Below are 13,776 nucleotides of genomic sequence, written 5' to 3'. Positions count from 1 at the left end.
GTTTTCTTTTGCCAGATTGAAATGCTTCCATGCGCATCTCTCCCTGCTAGAAAAGTTTGATAGCAGTCTTCTTGAACAGTGAAAGGGCAAGAAAACAACAAGAACAAAGATGGAAGTCAAAACCATGCATAAACAGCTCAATCCATAGACTGTATTGTTAATGCATCACCTGAACTTCACAGCCAACTTCTCTGCCCAAAAACGTAGAAACCAGACCATAAGATCTGAAGAGCATTTTGATGAGTCTTTGCTTTTTCACTGAAGATTTTAAGTTGGCCTCTAACGGAGTGGGCCTTATCTCTTCTCCTTCATTGTCTGGTGTCTGGAGTTGGACTAAGGCAATCCTTACCAGTCATAAACCAATGCTCAATCTGGCAAAATAAAACCCACCGTTTTTATTTGGCATGCCTGATGCAATCCTACATCGGATGACGTCTTCTCTTTTATATGCACTTAGACAGCACAGATTTATGAATCCTTCATTGCACTATCTCAGAGATTTGAGAAGGTCAAATATCCACCACCTGGGTTCTAAATGGAAACTAAGCTTTTCAACACGGAAGAAGGAGAGTAAACCGACGAGGATGGGATTCGAACCAATGCATGCAGAGAACAATGGATTAGCAGTCCATCGCCTTAACCACTCGGCCACCTCGTCTACATCACAAACCTGAAATCAGGTGATATGATCTGATGAGGATTTTGACAAGTCTGTGCAATTGAGCTAAAGATTGTGTACCGGCCTCTGGCAAAATGGACCTTATCACATCTCCTACACTGGATAATGTCAAGAGTTAGACTAGCTCAAACCATATCAGAAATGAGCTAATGCTCAGGGTTTTTAATAACAGTATTTTTACTAAAGATTGAATGTCGTGTCTGTATTGAAGCCCTGAAAATTGGTTTATCCCAGATAGCATTCGCATTAGTTTGTCTCTAGACATCAGATGACAATGAAGATCAAATAAGGCCACTCTACCAGAAGCTGCTTTACTATCGGTCAGTAGGAAAAGAGGTGCTGTGGCTTAGTTGGTTAAAGTGCCTGTCTAGTAAACAGGAGATACTGAGTTCGAATCTCAGCAGTGCCTTCTTTTCATAGTCCCGATATAGAAGTTTCGATTTTTAAAGGGCACCTTTCATAGTGAGAGACTAATGTCAAATTTGTCTTTCTCACATCTCTGAGATAGTTGAATGAAGGAATTATAAATATGTGCTGTCTAAGTGCTCAGAAGGAAGAAGATGTCATGCGATGTAGGATGGCACCAAGCATGCCAAATGAAAACAGTGGTTTTCTTTTGCCAGATTGAAATGCTTCCATGCGCATCTCTCCCTGCTAGAAAAGTTTGATAGCAGTCTTCTTGAACAGTGAAAGGGCAAGAAAACAACAAGAACAAAGATGGAAGTCAAAACCATGCATAAACAGCTCAATCCATAGACTGTATTGTTAATGCATCACCTGAACTTCACAGCCAACTTCTCTGCCCAAAAACGTAGAAACCAGACCATAAGATCTGAAGAGCATTTTGATGAGTCTTTGCTTTTTCACTGAAGATTTTAAGTTGGCCTCTAACGGAGTGGGCCTTATCTCTTCTCCTTCATTGTCTGGTGTCTGGAGTTGGACTAAGGCAATCCTTACCAGTCATAAACCAATGCTCAATCTGGCAAAATAAAACCCACCGTTTTTATTTGGCATGCCTGATGCAATCCTACATCGGATGACGTCTTCTCTTTTATATGCACTTAGACAGCACAGATTTATGAATCCTTCATTGCACTATCTCAGAGATTTGAGAAGGTCAAATATCCACCACCTGGGTTCTAAATGGAAACTAAGCTTTTCAACACGGAAGAAGGAGATTAAACCGACGAGGATGGGATTCGAACCCATGCATGCAGAGCACAATGGATTAGCAGTCCATCGCCTTAACCACTCAGCCACCTCGTCTACATGACAAACCTGAAATCCGGTGATATGATCTGATGAGGATTTTGACAAGTCTGTGCAATTGAGCTAAAGATTGTGTACCGGCCTCTGGCAAAATGGACCTTATCACATCTCCTACACTGGATAATGTCAAGAGTTAGACTAGCTCAAACCATATCAGAAATGAGCTAATGCTCAGGGTTTTTAATAACAGTATTTTTACTAAAGATTGAATGTCGTGTCTGTATTGAAGCCCTGAAAATTGGTTTATCCCAGATAGCATTCGCATTAGTTTGTCTCTAGACATCAGATGACAATGAAGATCAAATAAGGCCACTCTACCAGAAGCTGCTTTACTATCGGTCAGTAGGAAAAGAGGTGCTGTGGCTTAGTTGGTTAAAGTGCCTGTCTAGTAAACAGGAGATACTGAGTTCGAATCTCAGCAGTGCCTTCTTTTCATAGTCCCGATATAGAAGTTTCGATTTTTAAAGGGCACCTTTCATAGTGAGAGACTAATGTCAAATTTGTCTTTCTCACATCTCTGAGATAGTTGAATGAAGGAATTATAAATATGTGCTGTCTAAGTGCTCAGAAGGAAGAAGATGTCATGCGATGTAGGATGGCACCAAGCATGCCAAATGAAAACAGTGGTTTTCTTTTGCCAGATTGAAATGCTTCCATGCGCATCTCTCCCTGCTAGAAAAGTTTGATAGCAGTCTTCTTGAACAGTGAAAGGGCAAGAAAACAACAAGAACAAAGATGGAAGTCAAAACCATGCATAAACAGCTCAATCCATAGACTGTATTGTTAATGCATCACCTGAACTTCACAGCCAACTTCTCTGCCCAAAAACGTAGAAACCAGACCATAAGATCTGAAGAGCATTTTGATGAGTCTTTGCTTTTTCACTGAAGATTTTAAGTTGGCCTCTAACGGAGTGGGCCTTATCTCTTCTCCTTCATTGTCTGGTGTCTGGAGTTGGACTAAGGCAATCCTTACCAGTCATAAACCAATGCTCAATCTGGCAAAATAAAACCCACCGTTTTTATTTGGCATGCCTGATGCAATCCTACATCGGATGACGTCTTCTCTTTTATATGCACTTAGACAGCATAGATTTATGAATCCTTCATTGCACTATCTCAGAGATTTGAGAAGGTCAAATATCCACCACCTGGGTTCTAAATGGAAACTAAGCTTTTCAACACGGAAGAAGGAGAGTAAACCGACGAGGATGGGATTCGAACCAATGCATGCAGAGCACAATGGATTAGCAGTCCATCGCCTTAACCACTCGGCCACCTCGTCTACATCACAAACCTGAAATCAGGTGATATGATCTGATGAGGATTTTGACAAGTCTGTGCAATTGAGCTAAAGATTGTGTACCGGCCTCTGGCAAAATGGACCTTATCACATCTCCTACACTGGATAATGTCAAGAGTTAGACTAGCTCAAACCATATCAGAAATGAGCTAATGCTCAGGGTTTTTAATAACAGTATTTTTACTAAAGATTGAATGTCGTGTCTGTATTGAAGCCCTGAAAATTGGTTTATCCCAGATAGCATTCGCATTAGTTTGTCTCTAGACATCAGATGACAATGAAGATCAAATAAGGCCACTCTACCAGAAGCTGCTTTACTATCGGTCAGTAGGAAAAGAGGTGCTGTGGCTTAGTTGGTTAAAGTGCCTGTCTAGTAAACAGGAGATCCTGAGTTCGAATCTCAGCAGTGCCTTCTTTTCATAGTCCCGATATAGAAGTTTCGATTTTTAAAGGGCACCTTTCATAGTGAGAGACTAATGTCAAATTTGTCTTTCTCACATCTCTGAGATAGTTGAATGAAGGAATTATAAATATGTGCTGTCTAAGTGCTCAGAAGGAAGAAGATGTCATGCGATGTAGGATGGCACCAAGCATGCCAAATGAAAACAGTGGTTTTCTTTTGCCAGATTGAAATGCTTCCATGCGCATCTCTCCCTGCTAGAAAAGTTTGATAGCAGTCTTCTTGAACAGTGAAAGGGCAAGAAAACAACAAGAACAAAGATGGAAGTCAAAACCATGCATAAACAGCTCAATCCATAGACTGTATTGTTAATGCATCACCTGAACTTCACAGCCAACTTCTCTGCCCAAAAACGTAGAAACCAGACCATAAGATCTGAAGAGCATTTTGATGAGTCTTTGCTTTTTCACTGAAGATTTTAAGTTGGCCTCTAACGGAGTGGGCCTTATCTCTTCTCCTTCATTGTCTGGTGTCTGGAGTTGGACTAAGGCAATCCTTACCAGTCATAAACCAATGCTCAATCTGGCAAAATAAAACCCACCGTTTTTATTTGGCATGCCTGATGCAATCCTACATCGGATGACGTCTTCTCTTTTATATGCACTTAGACAGCACAGATTTATGAATCCTTCATTGCACTATCTCAGAGATTTGAGAAGGTCAAATATCCACCACCTGGGTTCTAAATGGAAACTAAGCTTTTCAACACGGAAGAAGGAGATTAAACCGACGAGGATGGGATTCGAACCCATGCATGCAGAGCACAATGGATTAGCAGTCCATCGCCTTAACCACTCGGCCACCTCGTCTACATCATAAACCTGAAATCAGGTGATATGATCTGATGAGGATTTTGACAAGTCTGTGCAATTGAGCTAAAGATTGTGTATCGGCCTCTGGCAAAATGGACCTTATCACATCTCCTACACTGGATAATGTCAAGAGTTAGACTAGCTCAAACCATATCAGAAATGAGCTAATGCTCAGGGTTTTTAATAACAGTATTTTTACTAAAGATTGAATGTCGTGTCTGTATTGAAGCCCTGAAAATTGGTTTATCCCAGATAGCATTTGCATTAGTTTGTCTCTAGACATCAGATGACACTGAAGATCAAATAAGGCCACTCTACCAGAAGCTGCTTTACTATCGGTGAGTAGGAAAAGAGGTGCTGTGGCTTAGTTGGTTAAAGTGCCTGTCTAGTAAACAGGAGATCCTGAGTTCGAATCTCAGCAGTGCCTTCTTTTCATAGTCCCGATATAGAAGTTTCGATTTTTAAAGGGCACCTTTCATAGTGAGAGACTAATGTCAAATTTGTCTTTCTCACATCTCTGAGATAGTTGAATGAAGGAATTATAAATATGTGCTGTCTAAGTGCTCAGAAGGAAGAAGATGTCATGCGATGTAGGATGGCACCAAGCATGCCAAATAAAAACAGTGGTTTTCTTTTGCCAGATTGAAATGCTTCCATGCGCATCTCTCCCTGCTAGAAAAGTTTGATAGCAGTCTTCTTGAACAGTGAAAGGGCAAGAAAACAACAAGAACAAAGATGGAAGTCAAAACCATGCATAAACAGCTCAATCCATAGACTGTATTGTTAATGCATCACCTGAACTTCACAGCCAACTTCTCTGCCCAAAAACGTAGAAACCAGACCATAAGATCTGAAGAGCATTTTGATGAGTCTTTGCTTTTTCACTGAAGATTTTAAGTTGGCCTCTAACGGAGTGGGCCTTATCTCTTCTCCTTCATTGTCTGGTGTCTGGAGTTGGACTAAGGCAATCCTTACCAGTCATAAACCAATGCTCAATCTGGCAAAATAAAACCCACCGTTTTTATTTGGCATGCCTGATGCAATCCTACATCGGATGACGTCTTCTCTTTTATATGCACTTAGACAGCACAGATTTATGAATCCTTCATTGCACTATCTCAGAGATTTGAGAAGGTCAAATATCCACCACCTGGGTTCTAAATGGAAACTAAGCTTTTCAACACGGAAGAAGGAGATTAAACCGACGAGGATGGGATTCGAACCCATGCATGCAGAGCACAATGGATTAGCAGTCCATCGCCTTAACCACTCGGCCACCTCGTCTACATCACAAACCTGAAATCAGGTGATATGATCTGATGAGGATTTTGACCAGTCTGTGCAATTGAGCTAAAGATTGTGTATCGGCCTCTGGCAAAATGGACCTTATCACATCTCCTACACTGGATAATGTCAAGAGTTAGACTAGCTCAAACCATATCAGAAATGAGCTAATGCTCAGGGTTTTTAATAACAGTATTTTTACTAAAGATTGAATGTCGTGTCTGTATTGAAGCCCTGAAAATTGGTTTATCCCAGATAGCATTTGCATTAGTTTGTCTCTAGACATCAGATGACACTGAAGATCAAATAAGGCCACTCTACCAGAAGCTGCTTTACTATCGGTGAGTAGGAAAAGAGGTGCTGTGGCTTAGTTGGTTAAAGTGCCTGTCTAGTAAACAGGAGATCCTGAGTTCGAATCTCAGCAGTGCCTTCTTTTCATAGTCCCGATATAGAAGTTTCGATTTTTAAAGGGCACCTTTCATAGTGAGAGACTAATGTCAAATTTGTCTTTCTCACATCTCTGAGATAGTTGAATGAAGGAATTATAAATATGTGCTGTCTAAGTGCTCAGAAGGAAGAAGATGTCATGCGATGTAGGATGGCACCAAGCATGCCAAATAAAAACAGTGGTTTTCTTTTGCCAGATTGAAATGCTTCCATGCGCATCTCTCCCTGCTAGAAAAGTTTGATAGCAGTCTTCTTGAACAGTGAAAGGGCAAGAAAACAACAAGAACAAAGATGGAAGTCAAAACCATGCATAAACAGCTCAATCCATAGACTGTATTGTTAATGCATCACCTGAACTTCACAGCCAACTTCTCTGCCCAAAAACGTAGAAACCAGACCATAAGATCTGAAGAGCATTTTGATGAGTCTTTGCTTTTTCACTGAAGATTTTAAGTTGGCCTCTAACGGAGTGGGCCTTATCTCTTCTCCTTCATTGTCTGGTGTCTGGAGATGGACTAAGGCAATCCTTACCAGTCATAAACCAATGCTCAATCTGGCAAAATAAAACCCACCGTTTTTATTTGGCATGCCTGATGCAATCCTACATCGGATGACGTCTTCTCTTTTATATGCACTTAGACAGCACAGATTTATGAATCCTTCATTGCACTATCTCAGAGATTTGAGAAGGTCAAATATCCACCACCTGGGTTCTAAATGGAAACTAAGCTTTTCAACACGGAAGAAGGAGATTAAACCGACGAGGATGGGATTCGAACCCATGCATGCAGAGCACAATGGATTAGCAGTCCATCGCCTTAACCACTCGGCCACCTCGTCTACATCACAAACCTGAAATCAGGTGATATGATCTGATGAGGATTTTGACCAGTCTGTGCAATTGAGCTAAAGATTGTGTATCGGCCTCTGGCAAAATGGACCTTATCACATCTCCTACACTGGATAATGTCAAGAGTTAGACTAGCTCAAACCATATCAGAAATGAGCTAATGCTCAGGGTTTTTAATAACAGTATTTTTACTAAAGATTGAATGTCGTGTCTGTATTGAAGCCCTGAAAATTGGTTTATCCCAGATAGCATTCGCATTAGTTTGTCTCTAGACATCAGATGACAATGAAGATCAAATAAGGCCACTCTACCAGAAGCTGCTTTACTATCGGTCAGTAGGAAAAGAGGTGCTGTGGCTTAGTTGGTTAAAGTGCCTGTCTAGTAAACAGGAGATCCTGAGTTCGAATCTCAGCAGTGCCTTCTTTTCATAGTCCCGATATAGAAGTTTCGATTTTTAAAGGGCACCTTTCATAGTGAGAGACTAATGTCAAATTTGTCTTTCTCACATCTCTGAGATAGTTGAATGAAGGAATTATAAATATGTGCTGTCTAAGTGCTCAGAAGGAAGAAGATGTCATGCGATGTAGGATGGCACCAAGCATGCCAAATAAAAACAGTGGTTTTCTTTTGCCAGATTGAAATGCTTCCATGCGCATCTCTCCCTGCTAGAAAAGTTTGATAGCAGTCTTCTTGAACAGTGAAAGGGCAAGAAAACAACAAGAACAAAGATGGAAGTCAAAACCATGCATAAACAGCTCAATCCATAGACTGTATTGTTAATGCATCACCTGAACTTCACAGCCAACTTCTCTGCCCAAAAACGTAGAAACCAGACCATAAGATCTGAAGAGCATTTTGATGAGTCTTTGCTTTTTCACTGAAGATTTTAAGTTGGCCTCTAACGGAGTGGGCCTTATCTCTTCTCCTTCATTGTCTGGTGTCTGGAGTTGGACTAAGGCAATCCTTACCAGTCATAAACCAATGCTCAATCTGGCAAAATAAAACCCACCGTTTTTATTTGGCATGCCTGATGCAATCCTACATCGGATGACGTCTTCTCTTTTATATGCACTTAGACAGCACAGATTTATGAATCCTTCATTGCACTATCTCAGAGATTTGAGAAGGTCAAATATCCACCACCTGGGTTCTAAATGGAAACTAAGCTTTTCAACACGGAAGAAGGAGATTAAACCGACGAGGATGGGATTCGAACCCATGCATGCAGAGCACAATGGATTAGCAGTCCATCGCCTTAACCACTCGGCCACCTCGTCTACATCACAAACCTGAAATCAGGTGATATGATCTGATGAGGATTTTGACCAGTCTGTGCAATTGAGCTAAAGATTGTGTATCGGCCTCTGGCAAAATGGACCTTATCACATCTCCTACACTGGATAATGTCAAGAGTTAGACTAGCTCAAACCATATCAGAAATGAGCTAATGCTCAGGGTTTTTAATAACAGTATTTTTACTAAAGATTGAATGTCGTGTCTGTATTGAAGCCCTGAAAATTGGTTTATCCCAGATAGCATTTGCATTAGTTTGTCTCTAGACATCAGATGACACTGAAGATCAAATAAGGCCACTCTACCAGAAGCTGCTTTACTATCGGTGAGTAGGAAAAGAGGTGCTGTGGCTTAGTTGGTTAAAGTGCCTGTCTAGTAAACAGGAGATCCTGAGTTCGAATCTCAGCAGTGCCTTCTTTTCATAGTCCCGATATAGAAGTTTCGATTTTTAAAGGGCACCTTTCATAGTGAGAGACTAATGTCAAATTTGTCTTTCTCACATCTCTGAGATAGTTGAATGAAGGAATTATAAATATGTGCTGTCTAAGTGCTCAGAAGGAAGAAGATGTCATGCGATGTAGGATGGCACCAAGCATGCCAAATAAAAACAGTGGTTTTCTTTTGCCAGATTGAAATGCTTCCATGCGCATCTCTCCCTGCTAGAAAAGTTTGATAGCAGTCTTCTTGAACAGTGAAAGGGCAAGAAAACAACAAGAACAAAGATGGAAGTCAAAACCATGCATAAACAGCTCAATCCATAGACTGTATTGTTAATGCATCACCTGAACTTCACAGCCAACTTCTCTGCCCAAAAACGTAGAAACCAGACCATAAGATCTGAAGAGCATTTTGATGAGTCTTTGCTTTTTCACTGAAGATTTTAAGTTGGCCTCTAACGGAGTGGGCCTTATCTCTTCTCCTTCATTGTCTGGTGTCTGGAGTTGGACTAAGGCAATCCTTACCAGTCATAAACCAATGCTCAATCTGGCAAAATAAAACCCACCGTTTTTATTTGGCATGCCTGATGCAATCCTACATCGGATGACGTCTTCTCTTTTATATGCACTTAGACAGCACAGATTTATGAATCCTTCATTGCACTATCTCAGAGATTTGAGAAGGTCAAATATCCACCACCTGGGTTCTAAATGGAAACTAAGCTTTTCAACACGGAAGAAGGAGATTAAACCGACGAGGATGGGATTCGAACCCATGCATGCAGAGCACAATGGATTAGCAGTCCATCGCCTTAACCACTCGGCCACCTCGTCTACATCACAAACCTGAAATCAGGTGATATGATCTGATGAGGATTTTGACCAGTCTGTGCAATTGAGCTAAAGATTGTGTATCGGCCTCTGGCAAAATGGACCTTATCACATCTCCTACACTGGATAATGTCAAGAGTTAGACTAGCTCAAACCATATCAGAAATGAGCTAATGCTCAGGGTTTTTAATAACAGTATTTTTACTAAAGATTGAATGTCGTGTCTGTATTGAAGCCCTGAAAATTGGTTTATCCCAGATAGCATTTGCATTAGTTTGTCTCTAGACATCAGATGACACTGAAGATCAAATAAGGCCACTCTACCAGAAGCTGCTTTACTATCGGTGAGTAGGAAAAGAGGTGCTGTGGCTTAGTTGGTTAAAGTGCCTGTCTAGTAAACAGGAGATCCTGAGTTCGAATCTCAGCAGTGCCTTCTTTTCATAGTCCCGATATAGAAGTTTCGATTTTTAAAGGGCACCTTTCATAGTGAGAGACTAATGTCAAATTTGTCTTTCTCACATCTCTGAGATAGTTGAATGAAGGAATTATAAATATGTGCTGTCTAAGTGCTCAGAAGGAAGAAGATGTCATGCGATGTAGGATGGCACCAAGCATGCCAAATAAAAACAGTGGTTTTCTTTTGCCAGATTGAAATGCTTCCATGCGCATCTCTCCCTGCTAGAAAAGTTTGATAGCAGTCTTCTTGAACAGTGAAAGGGCAAGAAAACAACAAGAACAAAGATGGAAGTCAAAACCATGCATAAACAGCTCAATCCATAGACTGTATTGTTAATGCATCACCTGAACTTCACAGCCAACTTCTCTGCCCAAAAACGTAGAAACCAGACCATAAGATCTGAAGAGCATTTTGATGAGTCTTTGCTTTTTCACTGAAGATTTTAAGTTGGCCTCTAACGGAGTGGGCCTTATCTCTTCTCCTTCATTGTCTGGTGTCTGGAGATGGACTAAGGCAATCCTTACCAGTCATAAACCAATGCTCAATCTGGCAAAATAAAACCCACCGTTTTTATTTGGCATGCCTGATGCAATCCTACATCGGATGACGTCTTCTCTTTTATATGCACTTAGACAGCACAGATTTATGAATCCTTCATTGCACTATCTCAGAGATTTGAGAAGGTCAAATATCCACCACCTGGGTTCTAAATGGAAACTAAGCTTTTCAACACGGAAGAAGGAGATTAAACCGACGAGGATGGGATTCGAACCCATGCATGCAGAGCACAATGGATTAGCAGTCCATCGCCTTAACCACTCGGCCACCTCGTCTACATCACAAACCTGAAATCAGGTGATATGATCTGATGAGGATTTTGACCAGTCTGTGCAATTGAGCTAAAGATTGTGTATCGGCCTCTGGCAAAATGGACCTTATCACATCTCCTACACTGGATAATGTCAAGAGTTAGACTAGCTCAAACCATATCAGAAATGAGCTAATGCTCAGGGTTTTTAATAACAGTATTTTTACTAAAGATTGAATGTCGTGTCTGTATTGAAGCCCTGAAAATTGGTTTATCCCAGATAGCATTCGCATTAGTTTGTCTCTAGACATCAGATGACAATGAAGATCAAATAAGGCCACTCTACCAGAAGCTGCTTTACTATCGGTCAGTAGGAAAAGAGGTGCTGTGGCTTAGTTGGTTAAAGTGCCTGTCTAGTAAACAGGAGATCCTGAGTTCGAATCTCAGCAGTGCCTTCTTTTCATAGTCCCGATATAGAAGTTTCGATTTTTAAAGGGCACCTTTCATAGTGAGAGACTAATGTCAAATTTGTCTTTCTCACATCTCTGAGATAGTTGAATGAAGGAATTATAAATATGTGCTGTCTAAGTGCTCAGAAGGAAGAAGATGTCATGCGATGTAGGATGGCACCAAGCATGCCAAATAAAAACAGTGGTTTTCTTTTGCCAGATTGAAATGCTTCCATGCGCATCTCTCCCTGCTAGAAAAGTTTGATAGCAGTCTTCTTGAACAGTGAAAGGGCAAGAAAACAACAAGAACAAAGATGGAAGTCAAAACCATGCATAAACAGCTCAATCCATAGACTGTATTGTTAATGCATCACCTGAACTTCACAGCCAACTTCTCTGCCCAAAAACGTAGAAACCAGACCATAAGATCTGAAGAGCATTTTGATGAGTCTTTGCTTTTTCACTGAAGATTTTAAGTTGGCCTCTAACGGAGTGGGCCTTATCTCTTCTCCTTCATTGTCTGGTGTCTGGAGTTGGACTAAGGCAATCCTTACCAGTCATAAACCAATGCTCAATCTGGCAAAATAAAACCCACCGTTTTTATTTGGCATGCCTGATGCAATCCTACATCGGATGACGTCTTCTCTTTTATATGCACTTAGACAGCACAGATTTATGAATCCTTCATTGCACTATCTCAGAGATTTGAGAAGGTCAAATATCCACCACCTGGGTTCTAAATGGAAACTAAGCTTTTCAACACGGAAGAAGGAGATTAAACCGACGAGGATGGGATTCGAACCCATGCATGCAGAGCACAATGGATTAGCAGTCCATCGCCTTAACCACTCGGCCACCTCGTCTACATCACAAACCTGCAATCAGGTGATATGATCTGATGAGGATTTTGACCAGTCTGTGCAATTGAGCTAAAGATTGTGTATCGGCCTCTGGCAAAATGGACCTTATCACATCTCCTACACTGGATAATGTCAAGAGTTAGACTAGCTCAAACCATATCAGAAATGAGCTAATGCTCAGGGTTTTTAATAACAGTATTTTTACTAAAGATTGAATGTCGTGTCTGTATTGAAGCCCTGAAAATTGGTTTATCCCAGATAGCATTTGCATTAGTTTGTCTCTAGACATCAGATGACACTGAAGATCAAATAAGGCCACTCTACCAGAAGCTGCTTTACTATCGGTGAGTAGGAAAAGAGGTGCTGTGGCTTAGTTGGTTAAAGTGCCTGTCTAGTAAACAGGAGATCCTGAGTTCGAATCTCAGCAGTGCCTTCTTTTCATAGTCCCGATATAGAAGTTTCGATTTTTAAAGGGCACCTTTCATAGTGAGAGACTAATGTCAAATTTGTCTTTCTCACATCTCTGAGATAGTTGAATGAAGGAATTATAAATATGTGCTGTCTAAGTGCTCAGAAGGAAGAAGATGTCATGCGATGTAGGATGGCACCAAGCATGCCAAATAAAAACAGTGGTTTTCTTTTGCCAGATTGAAATGCTTCCATGCGCATCTCTCCCTGCTAGAAAAGTTTGATAGCAGTCTTCTTGAACAGTGAAAGGGCAAGAAAACAACAAGAACAAAGATGGAAGTCAAAACCATGCATAAACAGCTCAATCCATAGACTGTATTGTTAATGCATCACCTGAACTTCACAGCCAACTTCTCTGCCCAAAAACGTAGAAACCAGACCATAAGATCTGAAGAGCATTTTGATGAGTCTTTGCTTTTTCACTGAAGATTTTAAGTTGGCCTCTAACGGAGTGGGCCTTATCTCTTCTCCTTCATTGTCTGGTGTCTGGAGTTGGACTAAGGCAATCCTTACCAGTCATAAACCAATGCTCAATCTGGCAAAATAAAACCCACCGTTTTTATTTGGCATGCCTGATGCAATCCTACATCGGATGACGTCTTCTCTTTTATATGCACTTAGACAGCACAGATTTATGAATCCTTCATTGCACTATCTCAGAGATTTGAGAAGGTCAAATATCCACCACCTGGGTTCTAAATGGAAACTAAGCTTTTCAACACGGAAGAAGGAGATTAAACCGACGAGGATGGGATTCGAACCCATGCATGCAGAGCACAATGGATTAGCAGTCCATCGCCTTAACCACTCGGCCACCTCGTCTACATCACAAACCTGAAATCAGGTGATATGATCTGATGAGGATTTTGACCAGTCTGTGCAATTGAGCTAAAGATTGTGTATCGGCCTCTGGCAAAATGGACCTTATCACATCTCCTACACTGGATAATGTCAAGAGTTAGACTAGCTCAAACCATATCAGAAATGAGCTAATGCTCAGGGTTTTTAATAACAGTATTTTTACTAAAGATTGAATGTCGTGTCTGTATTGAAGCCCTGAAAATTGGTTT

At 40.9% G+C, this 13,776-nt stretch overlaps 8 non-coding genes across 8 annotated transcripts; all 8 read left to right on the top strand.

The window, feature by feature from the left end:
• Positions 1–3,588: 3,588 nt before the first annotated feature.
• On the top strand, positions 3,589–3,662 carry TRNAT-AGU (transfer RNA threonine (anticodon AGU)). Its single transcript has one exon. It is a non-coding gene; the product is annotated as a tRNA-Thr (tRNA).
• Positions 3,663–4,875: 1,213 nt separating this feature from the next.
• TRNAT-AGU (transfer RNA threonine (anticodon AGU)) lies at positions 4,876–4,949 on the top strand. The gene has a single exon. It is a non-coding gene; the product is annotated as a tRNA-Thr (tRNA).
• A 1,213-nt stretch (positions 4,950–6,162) lies between these two features.
• TRNAT-AGU (transfer RNA threonine (anticodon AGU)) lies at positions 6,163–6,236 on the top strand. Its single transcript has one exon. It is a non-coding gene; the product is annotated as a tRNA-Thr (tRNA).
• A 1,213-nt stretch (positions 6,237–7,449) lies between these two features.
• On the top strand, positions 7,450–7,523 carry TRNAT-AGU (transfer RNA threonine (anticodon AGU)). The gene has a single exon. It is a non-coding gene; the product is annotated as a tRNA-Thr (tRNA).
• Positions 7,524–8,736: 1,213 nt separating this feature from the next.
• Positions 8,737–8,810, top strand: TRNAT-AGU (transfer RNA threonine (anticodon AGU)). Its single transcript has one exon. It is a non-coding gene; the product is annotated as a tRNA-Thr (tRNA).
• Positions 8,811–10,023: 1,213 nt separating this feature from the next.
• Positions 10,024–10,097, top strand: TRNAT-AGU (transfer RNA threonine (anticodon AGU)). Its single transcript has one exon. It is a non-coding gene; the product is annotated as a tRNA-Thr (tRNA).
• A 1,213-nt stretch (positions 10,098–11,310) lies between these two features.
• TRNAT-AGU (transfer RNA threonine (anticodon AGU)) lies at positions 11,311–11,384 on the top strand. The gene has a single exon. It is a non-coding gene; the product is annotated as a tRNA-Thr (tRNA).
• A 1,213-nt stretch (positions 11,385–12,597) lies between these two features.
• On the top strand, positions 12,598–12,671 carry TRNAT-AGU (transfer RNA threonine (anticodon AGU)). Its single transcript has one exon. It is a non-coding gene; the product is annotated as a tRNA-Thr (tRNA).
• The last annotated feature ends 1,105 nt before the right edge of the window (positions 12,672–13,776 follow it).

The sequence above is a fragment of the Anomaloglossus baeobatrachus genome, chromosome 7 (genome assembly GCF_048569485.1).
Source record: "Anomaloglossus baeobatrachus isolate aAnoBae1 chromosome 7, aAnoBae1.hap1, whole genome shotgun sequence".
In the NCBI taxonomy this organism is placed as follows: Eukaryota; Metazoa; Chordata; class Amphibia; order Anura; family Aromobatidae; genus Anomaloglossus; species Anomaloglossus baeobatrachus.
This window is presented reverse-complemented; position numbering and strand designations above follow the sequence as displayed.